We start from the raw sequence: 12408 nt of genomic DNA on the forward strand, positions 1-12408 counted from the left end.
CTAGATTTTATATTACTCCTGCTTAGCCTATAGCTGGAAGCGACCCCCCCACCACCCTTTTTTAAAAAAATCTTGTTTTAAACCGGCCTCTCCTCGGAACTTCCACCCACCCGCCGCCTTTCTGCGTCACTGTAACAGATGTCTCCCTCTTGAATCTCTTCCAAGGAGCTCTGACTCATGACAGCTTATGCCGGAATTAATGTTTTCTTCGCTTTCAAAAAAACAAAAAAAAAACCTGTTTCAGTTTGAAAACAACCACCGAATCCGCGAAGGGTTTTTCAGTCCCTTCAGGCCGCCTCGGTGTCACGTGACGCACGCGAAGCCGCTATCTTCCCTTTCGGCGCCTAACGGTCACCGCCGTCCAGCCGCTCGTCCCGGCTTGTCTCTATGGTCGCTTGCTGTGGGGGAGCTTCCGTTGGGAACCGGAAGTGGTCTCGAGGTGCTTGCGGGGCGAGCAGTTTCCGTGCATTCCAGCTCCTGCTCGCAGCGAGCCCGGCCGGTGCGGCGGCGGCTTCTGCCTTCTTGGCTTGTCCCCCTCCCCCCTTCCGCCTTTTCCCGGCGCTCTCCTTGTCTCCGTCTGCCTCGGCTTGCCCCCCCCCCCTTTTAACCTTCTCCATCCCTCTTTGTGCTCCGAGGCCGCCTCTCAGCTGGACGTCACAGGTGAGCGTGGGGTCTCCGGTCTCCCCTCCCCGCCATTTTCCTGTCTTCTGAGGGAGGATTATAAGCCTCTAAATCCGCTTCCCCGAGCGGGTAGAGACCAGGGGGCGGGAAGGAGACGCAGGCACGAAAAGGCAGGGGAGGTCTGGAAATCTTGTGAGTGGAGCAGCTGGGTAGGGCGCTTCAGATCGGGAGCGGGGGGAAGAAGGCAAGGAATTGGGGAGTAATGATATGAAATAACGGTCAACCGCTTTTCTCCATGGCTTTGTGTTATGTGTTTTTTTAACCTTGAATGTCCGTGTGCCAGGCATCTTTCATAAATGTAGTACACACGATTTGAACGGAGAGCCGACGTGAAGAAAAGTCCGGAGGAGGCAAGCGGGATGTAAAGACCAGTTTCGCACTAGACCTTTAATCCTGGTTTAGTTCTGTCCCCAAACTGACATTCTGTACTAAAATCAGTCTTTGAATTCAGCAGGAGCTCACAGGAGTGCAGCTTCTGAACCTTTCTGAGGGTTCCCCCTCTTCCTCCCCACCTACCTTACTTTGTCCATTGAATAGTAGGTGTAGCTGCACAACAATCCCTGGATGAGCTCCACCACATATTTTTCAACAAAATGACTCCTGACTAAAATCATAGGATCATAGAGTTGGTTTCTCTGATCTACGATTTTAGTGTAGAGTGTCAGTTTGGGGACAGGGCTAAACCTGGATTAAAGGTCTAGTGTGAAATTGGTCTCAGTGTTGAGCTAGCCGTTTTAGTTTAGGCAGGTTTGCTTTCCTGGCAGTCTTTTTCTTCAACCCCCCCCCCCCCTTCTGGAAGTGTTAATTAATACTCGAAGGAATGTGTTCCACGAAGGAACCAGGGTAATTAGTACAAAGGAGGGTTGCCAATTATCTTCAAACCTGCAGGGCAGCAATGAACTTGTAACACTCCCGCCCCCCTCTTTCGACTGTGGTACTAAAAAGGATCCCTGTCTTTCACAGCTTGGGAAATGTGGGGGTGCGTTCTAGAGGCCTTATGGAGGATTTTTCTGCCCAAGTAAATATTAAAATGAAGAGGCTGTTGTGGTTGCTTTTCCTTCATAAAAATAATAAGCAGCAGTGTTCCAAATACTTGATATTATTATGCCCTTATTGCACATGAGATCTGAGAGATAGTGATTTGCCCAAGACCAGTTGGGAATTACATGGCAGGTGCAATATTTGATTAGCATTTTCCTGGTTCATTGCTCAGACTTTTACCCAATATGCCACACTGGCTGTTGTTGGCACTTTGATCTCCGGGTGTGACAATTTTCCTAGAACAAGTTGCTAGTGGTGATTGTTTAAAGGAAGCAGCCTCTCCAGTGAACCTGCAAAATGTATGTAGGATGAATTTCCTTTGGTAGTTCTAGAAGTTGTATGATTTTAAGGGGAAATATTTTGTGTACTTAACACACTCACTGGCTTTTGGATGCCATCTAGTAAAATGTATTGTCAGTGCTTAAGGTGAACAAGAGCATGTGACACAACACAACCAATTGAATTCATTCTCATAGTGTTTTGTGAGATGCCCTTAGGTATGTGTAGCTTAGGAAAAAATGAGATACATTCATGCAGAATATGTCTGTTGGTTAGTAACCAGTGGTTAGTAACCATGTTGAGAGATGGTACATTCTGGTTATCAGGGTTGGCTTGGTGGCAACATTGGTCTAGTGAAGGAAACTTAAGCAGGATTACAACACATTTCAGTTCTGTTTTTTAGTGGCAGCATGCCAGCTCATCATGCATTTGTACCTAGGATTTGTTGCTTGACTGCTTAGGAACCTTGAGTGTAAATGTGGAGCTGTCACATATAAGCCCACATAGCTAAGTTTTTACATGCTTTCTTTGCTGACCACGTAATAGAATGCTCAGGGTCATTTTAGTGTTGCTGGGTTGAAATGACAAGCGATGCCTGTGTTCTTCAGGTTGCAAAACTGACATTGCTGGAGTTGGTAATTTAGATGAGGTACGTGATGCTTTTCTTTCTGTATGAGCAGTTTTCAGTGGACACTGTTGACCATTCTGTCATTGGCCATGTGCACTTTATTTTGTACCTGCAGAGCTTTCATTGGATGAAGTTCAATGTTCTGCTTGCCTTGACATATGCCTTACAGTTTAGAAGCTGTTGGCTTATTTTTGTCATTTATAGTTCCTCATTCTTGCACAGACTTAGTCACTGGTACTTTGAGTAGCGGATTTGTTCTGGTAATTTTGAAAAGGAATACATTTGTATAGCACAGCAGTACTCTCTAAATCTCTTGTTTATTCTAGGGCACGTTTTCATGTATTTGTATTAATAAGCAATATCTTTATCTGACTAGGTCAGACATTGACCAATTTTCCTTGGATTTAGGAGCCAGACTTTCATCCTTCATGTGATTGGCCACATATTCTAATGGTTGCTTGCACAAGTCCTAATTCTGACCTCTTTTCCCATTTCATCATATTTTATTAATGTAATGATAGACAAGTACAGAGGTAACAAAAAAACTAGAGTCCAGTCCAGTAGCACCTTAGAGATCAACAGGAGGTTTTTAAAAATCTGATGTAAGGAGTGTTGACTCAAAAGCGCATGCTCTCAAAAATCTGATTGATCTCTGATGTGCTACTGGACTGGATTCTACCTGTCCTGCTGCAGACCAGCATGGTTATTCTCTGAAACAACAACCCCTAACCCAGATACAAAGCATCCATTTTTGAAGCACAGCAGAAATGTTGGAGGAGAGGAAACATTAGTAGAACCCTATGGTTATGCTCAAGGGGCTCTTACAATCTCCATGAAACAGTTTTGAAGATATCTCTTAAGGGCTTGAATTTCCGTTATTTAGGTGTATTAATCCATTATGAATATAACATTGCACCTTTTCATCCCACATCTGTTTTCATCCTGTCCCTGACAATCATGGTGGGGCAGAGCTTTTGGAAGCCAGCAGAGTCCTTCTCCAGTGAAAGATGCAGAGAGGGAGTGAACAAGTGTTGTTGGGTGCTGCAGCAGCCCAGCTGAAAGACAGTATCAAAGGGTTTGTGTTTTTTCAAAAACAAAATGCAACTGGTAGCCATGATAAAACTTCCAGGCAGCCTGGTGTCTAGATTTGTTGAGCCCTGGCCTAAGTAGTGTTTTAATGTGTTAATCTTGGTGTTTGTTATAAAATTTGTTGAATTATCTACAATGATTGGAGAAATGCAAAGTATGCATCATTCCCATTATAGAATAGGGCTTTTTCTAATGAAGATGCAAATAAGAGAAGTTTTGTTTTGAGTTGAAGCATTTCTTAACTAGAACTTAATCCAGTGTTTTTAAAGCAACCTGTGTCACAACAAGAGAGACTTCATTGAGTAAATAAAAAGATAAATAGCTGAAGATATGTTAGTTGATGGAGATCAGATGTAAATTCAAGAACACATGCTGGCAGAATGTGCTTAATGATAAGGAGTGCATAATGGTCATTCTGTTAACAGCAATCAGTAGAGATTTGAAAAATTTAGGTGACCAGGCAAAACAATTGAAAACCCAGTCAACAAAATTGCTTGTTGAAAAGAATAATATAAAAAAGCTGAGCAAATTAGTTGTGATCTAGAGCCACATGCATTTCGTGCATGCTCATTACTACTGACCCGATAGCAGCCTTCTTTCCCCCCCTCTCTGATCAGGATTTTCTGTTCAGTTGTTTATGGAAATCTTGCAGCATTATGTCGTGCAACTTGGAGTACATGTTTGAATGTCACGTTCCATGGGGTTCAAACTCTTAATTATGGAGATAGGAGGCAGAGGCCTGATCCTTTTGTGTCATCTTTCACTTAGTGATTAGCATACTAATGCTACAACAATGCTAATGGTTGTATGACCATTGGTATTAGTTAAGGCTCAATCTACTTTCATTCGCTGATCAAACCATTTCAGCTTTGAAGCTGGTTGACGTGTATCCACCAGTCTTCTCATGATGCATCCTATTTCCATTTCCCCCTGACAAGTCTGTGCTGGGTGGCTCTTCTGTCAGATCAGGGAAAAAAGAGATCTGCTCAATGTGAAAAACTGCCCTGCTCTTTGAATTGTCGCCAATGACAATTTGTAACAATTTCTAGCTCAGATAGAAGCAAAAGATGTTTAAATGGACCTTGTGCCTTGGTTTCATTTGAATTATTAAGTTTGTTTCCTACCCAGTGATGTGGTTTTTCTGGGGAATTTATTAACTAGAACTTTTCTGATTAATATTTTAAAATTTTAGCAAAAGAAAGCAAATGCACCATGTGTTGAGCCCAGACCATGTGCAAGGACTGGGGACTTGTCCATGTTTCATATCCCACATTTAGCCCATCTAGTGATTGATTTGCAGCACACCATTCCAGACAGATTGTGTTATTTATTTAGCTTTCATATGTTCTTCATTTTTCACTGTGACTCAAGACAGATTTTTTCCCCTTAGCACAGGAAAATTTTCAGCAGCACATCACTGGTTCTACCCTTCCTCCAAGGAACTCACTCTTCCCAGATGGTTTCTTTTCCTCATAACTTTGTGACACTGGTTAAACCTTGGGTGTGTGTGACTCAATGCTCCCTCTAAGCTGTGGGTCTTGTGAGCAAAAATTCTGCTTCATGAGCTACTGGCATTTAAAGTCATGAGTTACAGCATAAATTAGTTTTGCTCTGGGGCCATCTTTCCTGAGCCAATTAAAAAAGTGTGAGCCAGAGGCTTAAAAAGTGTGAGCTAGCTCACATTAACTCAGCTTAGAGGGAACACTAGTATGACTGGTGGAAAGTCACTTCGAAAGCTTTATAGCTGAGCAGTTAATGTAAGTTCAGGACTTTCCGACCTGATTGGTTTTTGGGAGTGAATTGATATATAGTTGTCTTACCTGCTTAATATGAACATGCTCTGGAGATTCATATTAATATGTCAGTGTCAATGTCAAATTAGGTTAGGCACACCACTTCCACTAATTCTTATAGTAGTGTTTAGGATTATACATTTTGTTTATACTGTATAATCACAATTCCTATTTGACACAGAGGTGCTCTTTTAACCACTCTTGGAAATGCTGTGTAACGGGTGGCCAATGGTAGCTCTCCAGATGTTTTTTTGCCTACAATTCCCATCAGCCCCAGCCAGCATGGCCAATGGATGGGGCTGATGGGAGTTGTAGGCAAAAAATATCTGGAGAGTTACCGTTGGCCACCCCTGCTGTATAATATTTCTAAAATGGGAATTCTCTGCTCTTCCAGAGTATCTCATTAGGACTGTCATAATGCTAAATTCATGCAGTTAATACTAAAATTTCAGCATTGTTTGCCTCATCCCTGCCTGCAGAGCACTGCTTGTCTGCAGTAAGATCAGTCTTGTACTGTGCCAGTCTTGGCTAATTTTATCTCTGGCATCATGTTATGCAGTTGCATCACATAATGTGGGCAGGGCTCCTTTTGAAAGTTGATGGAAGCTGCAGATATTAATGTCGCTTTGCCCACTTGCAGCCAAAGACTAATTAATATGAATGACACTATTACACAAAGTTGTGCTTTTAAATGGTTAGAAAAGCCCAATTTTCCTATGTCAGTTTTGGCAGGGTTGAATGTTTTGCAGCTTTTTAGCAGAGAGAGAGAGAGGCTATTTTGCAAATTTCAACTCAATTCTTATAAAAATGCTTTTTTGTATTTTATTAACTGAATCCCTACGAACTGATGTCTTAAGCTTACAAGAATTTTCACAGGATTGTAATTTTTGCTGTAATGGGTCACTGGGGGTAGGGTTTTGTTGTCACACATGCTGTAGTTTCTGCTTGCAAACTGTTCCAAAGTCCCCCCTCCTTCCTTCCCCTCCCCCCCAAAGGGACCTGGTTGCTTATGTTGATTAACTGAATTGGAATTTAGGGCTGGTTCTCCCTGAGACGATGTCTGTTTCTTCTTTGTACCATATTAGTCTGTTGATTCAGGGCTAGCAAGAATGAAAATTTCTGCACACCACACGCCCTCTCCCAAACCTCTGTATATAGAAAACTAAAGGTCAGGAAGAAAAGGGTTTAGCTTCCCACTGACATGTTCACTCTGTATTGAAGGTTTTGCTTGTAAGACAGCATTTTCTCTCTGAGACTCTGTCTATAGTCTGAAGTGGTACCATCAAGTTGTAGATGTAGACCCTGGGGCCATCACAATCCCCCAGTGTAACCCACCTCACAAAGATGATGTGAGGATTGAGAGGGGAAAGCCATGTGATAAGCCGCTTTGGGTCCTGATTATGGAGAAAAGCAGAATATAAAATGATTTAAAAAAAAAAAGCACAATACCTGTCTCACAATACTTGTTTGCTATTTTTGTGTGTATTTTTTAAGCCCTGAAATTTTGGAATGTTAGGTGCTTTTAATCAATTTAGAGAAGTTGACTATCAGTACTTTACTCACTCTTAAGAGTTTCTGCTTTCAAAAACCCCTTTCCACGTTGGCATGTTGCAGAAAATTCTTGACTGCAGTTCTCACCAGACCAGTTGGGAATATTTCTCTCTTTCATTCTACTTAAAGGGGAAGTTTATGCCTTAGAACACCTTGTATACCAGGGTCCCTAAAGTTTTTGAACCTGTGGGCTGATGCTCTCTCTAAGCTGTGGAGTCTTGTGAGCAAAAATTCTGCTCCGTGAGCTACTGGCATTAAAGTTGTGAGCGAGTGATTTGGTTACTGCATAAATTAGTTTGCTCTGGGACCATCCTTCCTGAGCCAAGACAAAAATTTGTGAGCCAGAGACTAAAAAACTGTGCTAGCTTACACTAACTCAGCTTAGAGGGAACACAGCTGTGGGCGCAGTTGAAATTTTGCGAGGAGATGGAGAATGCCACCTAAAAAATGGCTTTCACAGGAGTCAAAGCCTAAAATGGCTTTTGTATGGAGCCAAAGAGAATACCTCCCTCCTCACACCTGAGAAGAAGGAAAGCCCGAAGAGGGAATGGAATGACATACTGATTTAGGAAAGCTTTGCAGTCCTCCTGATCCTCAAGTGGAAGACCAAGGGGTGGAACAGGAGCTCCTTTGCATATTAGGCCTTGTAAGCTCTTGGAGGATTGGCTACATCAGGGGTGTGTGGCCTAATATGCAAAGGAGCTCCTGCTAGAATTCCATTCCTGGGAAGACCTTTGCATTTGAATGAGGGCAACCAATAGCAAGCCATTTCTGAAAAGCTCAGTGGGCACCAAGGGAGGAACTAGTGGACACCAGGTACCCATGGGCACCATCTTGTGGAACCCAACAGCAATTTCCTGTGGCCAAGGATAAAGGCAGTCGTGACAAGTTCACTTGTACTTCATTAAAGTTTGTTCATCATTAATGTTTGTCCATTGTGTTTTTTTAAAGCAATCTTTAATAATGCACTTCTGAGTGCCCTGCAGTACAAACCACTCCTCTTCTTCATAGTCTTGTGCTGCTACTAGAAGTTAAAGTTCACAGTTATTGGACTAGAACCGAAAGGAAGATGTTTTTGAGTTTCCGAATGTCTCACCAAGTTATTTCATTCTCTTTTGAAAGTCTTCCTTTGTAATAAGAGTACTTAACTGTGCTTAAAATCTGCATTCAGAATTAAGCTGCGGTGGAATGGAAGGGGGTGGTGATTTTGCTGAGGCGTTTATATCCGATCTACCATCCGCTCTCCTCTAATCTGTAAGCCATTTTAAATGAACAAATGAGGAAGCATACAGCTTTAGTCATTCCTTCCATATCCTGATAACTTCCTGAAATGCTAAGATGGTCTCTTTGCCTTTCAGAGCCATGTAGTCCCGAGGGATTTCCCCCCCCCCCCCACCTTCCATTACACAACCTGTCTTTATTGTTAAACATCAGAAAAGCGAGCAGAGAATTCCAGTTATTGCTGGAATAGGTGGTTAACATCATTGCTTGAACTTTGATTTTTCATTAGCCTCATTTCATTTTAGCTCGTTTCTGTCCCAACAGCAATTAGTTTTACATTTATTTCTTTTCAAAATGTAATATGATATCTTGGCTAAAGCTAGGTTTTATGCATGTCATGATACTTATATAATATATAAAATACGTTTTTCAGATAAAGTGAAATAACTGTATTCAAAAATGTATAACCAGTTTTGCATTAATTTCTTTTCCATCTTGTGCATGTAGACTTGTTAGCATGTAAGCTTTTTGTGGTAAATGGTAAATGATTTTTTTTCCTTCTTGTGGATCCAGTTGATCATAATAAAACTTTGCTTATGTATGTTCAAAAGATCCTTAGTATTTCAGCAGATTAGATGTAGGTACTCAGATATGTTGTTACTCCTGTCACAGTCGATATAGACATATTCATTGTGCAGTCTTTAAAAATGGTTCCGTGGGAGTAAGCTCCACAAATAGACCTGAGTAAGATTCTGAGTAGACCTGCATAGGGTGCTGAGGAGGTAGATTGGACTTGACCACTTCAGACGGCAGGTGGAGGATCAGTTTTGGAAAATTGCTCTGTGTTGGTTTTTCACCAGCAGAGGAAGCAAAGGAAGATGGTAGAATGTTTCCCTGGCTGTGCTTGCTTTTTAATGGAATTTTCTATATGTAAAGGAGCATTCAAAGCCAGAATTCCATGCCTGCAGCCTGGAAGTAGTACAGTCCATTCTATTTCAGGGCTTTGCCAGGCCTCATTCCAGAATAATTCTGCTGGTGTTAAGAGCGCATCTTTAGTATAATTACCACTGTAATAAGTGAAATTTGCTTTCAAGTAAGTATGTTGATGGGGTGTTGTAAGAGTACCTAGCTACTTTGGAGTTCTTGGATCCTGAAAATGGGAGGATAATAGCAAACAGCAAAATATATATTGTGCAGTTTCTTACTTACACATTTCTTGTGACCCTTAGTTTGCCCAAAAAACAAGAGGATTAAAGTATAGGTGGCAGTTTTTGCATGCTTCAAGTATAATTAACTTTAAAATGTGAAAGTCTTTTTGACTGGTTTTTGTATTGTTTTACTAATCATTATTTAATATGGTTTTCATAGGATTTTTAACATGACACTGATATACTGGACAGGTAATTTCCGTTGTTTTTGAAAACCTAATCCAATAGAGTAAATCCAGGTAATTGACAGAAATGAGCATCTGTGTATCTCCTTGTAGCATCATTTTGCCAAGGACGTATTCCATTAATTCCACATTTTTAAAATTAAGTTTTGAAAAATTTTGTGATGAAATGTACTATTGAGCAAAATAAAAATCACTTTTACATTTTGGAGAAGTGATTTATGTGTAAAATTCTTGAAAGGGTGGTAGTGTTTTCCTTTGCATTTCAAGCGTTGCCTCTCCCCCCCCCCCCTTAAAAAAAGATAAAGACTTCTGTTTTCCTAGTGAAGTGGCTTGTGGGTAGATTTAAACTAATGCCCAAACACATTCAGGGCTGCTTCACACATGATATTCTTCCTCCACTAGCTTTCTGGAGTGCATTTATAACAACTTGCATATTCGCTGTGGCTTCACATATGTTAATGTATGTGTTGCTTCTACATGGATTCTTAGTGCGGGAGAAATGTCATGTACTAGCTGTCCCTTGGAGATTGATCCTGCTTGTTATATCTCTCCTTCTTTCCTATGCATTTGCTTGCTTGCTGCTGCTTCCAATGTAAAGGTATATCTTTCTGCAAGATCTCGGGAAGGCTTGCATGCTTATGTGTGCGTTCCCCTAAATAATGCATGAGTTTTCAGTTTGTGCTAGTGCATGACAGTGTGCAAGAGAATATTTTAGTATAATGAAACGCAGAATGATGATGTCCAGCTGACTAAACTGTTAGTATTTTGAGAATGAATCACTTTTCTCTAGGACTCAAGTTCCACTAATTTTAGGTTTCAGCGATGTTTAAATGTGTTTTGCCTTCTCCATTTTTTAAAGCTTTCTATTATTATTACTATTTATTGGGAGTGGGGGGGGGGTTAATCCCTGAGGAGCTCTCCTTCTGGCCAATTTACAACCTAATGCAGTGGGGTTAGGTTGAGCTAGAGTGGCAGACCCAAAGCAACTTCAGTTTGTATTTTTGTCTAAATAATCTTTTAAAAAACCCAATTAGGCTTGTATTTTTCTCTGTTTTGTATAGTGTCCCCACCGATGGATGGCTTCAGGGTTGCCTTTCACTTCACATGAGCAGGAGAGCACCTCGGGGTTGGATTCAAAGGTGCCCTTCTGTTCATGTCAACTGAAAGGCAATTCTGAACCCAGCCGTAGGTGCCATTCAAAAATACAAGCCCAGTTGCTGACTTCAAAAAAATACAAGTTACACAAAAACACAGACTGGAGTTGCTTTGCTTCTGTCACTCTTGCTCAGACTAACCTCCACTGGGCCTGCTGGTAAGAATAAAATGGAGCCATGTGCTTCTCAAAGAATAGGAGATGGAAAGATGTTAGAAAGAAGGTGCTTATGTTATTTCTTCCCCCTTTTTCAACCTGAGCTTGTATCACGTTAATTGTAGCTTCTGCTTCCTTTTTGCAGTGCTCAGGAAGAATAGCAGAAGGCCCTTAACTGGACAGAAAGTTGCTCCTTTGATGCTGTGAAATAAATAATTAGCAAAAGAGCAAATGAATGTTTGTATAGAGAACGCAGCACAAACTGTGTGTATAATAGATGCTTAGGTTTATGGGGATGGCGGAGTTAGCAGGAATGAAGGGAATGCATTCCTCAAAGGGAAAGCTTTAAAACCATAACTGAGAAGAGATCAGTGGAGGTATTTTAGTAACCTGTGGTGGAACTAGCCCAGGGGAATCTTAGGTCTAAGGAACATTTGTTCCCATGAAGGGAGCATAATTTACTTCACATAAAGCGATTCTTCTCTGAAGAGACTTCTCTCAAAGTCCCATGACTTGTAGTGTTTGGTAGCCATTTGGAAATGGCATTTGGCTGGTAGACTGGCAACAGAAGCTGCTTCAGATCTTTGAAAAAATGACCTTTACTCATATTTCTGTATTAAAAGGAGTGGCATCTGCAGCCCTTTAATTATTGTGACTTGAACAAAGCCCAATTGAATATATAATGTCTTTGGAAACTTGAATTTGTTCCTGTCCATATATTTCATAATCTTAAGACTTCTTTTAAAAGTTCTCTAACCCTTATTAGTTAAAACTGTGGCAGCCTCATTCCTAGCTTACTCAAAAGCTTTTTGGGTTGTCGGAGCCTACACCTTGTTAGGGATTACCGTTCAGTTATTTTAAATCCTACTGAAACTTCTTTCCTTAGTTTATCTACTCTGTCAGATGCTGGATCTGTTTCTTGGCCTGTCATTACAATTCTGGAACTTGATTCTGGGAATTACTATTGCTTTCTGGCCGTATGAGTCGACAGCCTTTTGACTCAAACTTTAAAACAATGGCATCAGTGTAGCTCCCGTGATGGCTAACATTAGGGCCATCTGAAGAAGGGAATCTTGATTCATTAGGCGATTTTAATTGATTGAATATTCATATGTATAAAGCAACCATTTTGAACAAAAAACATTCTTCTCTCTATGGTGCAAGTACATGTAGCAGTAGGTGCATCACATCAGAAGACGTCTTGTCTTCTCTGCTGTTTGAAGATACCATTTCTAAGATGGTGTCTGTCTCCTGCTGCCTTTGTAAGTACTTGATTAATTGGAGTTGCTTTTTTTAATCATTTGAAAGGTAAGGGTAAACTACACACTGTAACTTTAGCAAACATGGATGTTGGAAAACTATTTGGAAAAATTGCTGATTAAATGGGCTCGCGTATGTGAGTCTTAGATGCCATGGATTTTCT

The 12408-nt window shown here is 41.0% G+C and overlaps 1 protein-coding gene across 3 annotated transcripts in view; it reads left to right on the forward strand.

Annotated features, from left to right (window-relative positions):
* Positions 1 to 394: 394 nt before the first annotated feature.
* Positions 395 to 12408, forward strand: part of WDR37 (WD repeat domain 37) — a 67258-nt gene continuing 55244 nt past the window's right edge. For 2 of the 3 annotated variants that reach the window (XM_060248096.1, XM_060248097.1), the window contains exon 1: positions 395 to 660. The gene's annotated coding sequence lies outside the window, so the exon portion shown is untranslated. Of the gene's footprint in view, positions 661 to 9544; positions 9684 to 12408 lie in introns of those variants that run through there. The other variant, XM_060248098.1, reaches the window with a different exon arrangement.

This window comes from Heteronotia binoei, chromosome 10 (genome assembly GCF_032191835.1).
Source record: "Heteronotia binoei isolate CCM8104 ecotype False Entrance Well chromosome 10, APGP_CSIRO_Hbin_v1, whole genome shotgun sequence".
Classification (NCBI taxonomy): Eukaryota; Metazoa; Chordata; class Lepidosauria; order Squamata; family Gekkonidae; genus Heteronotia; species Heteronotia binoei.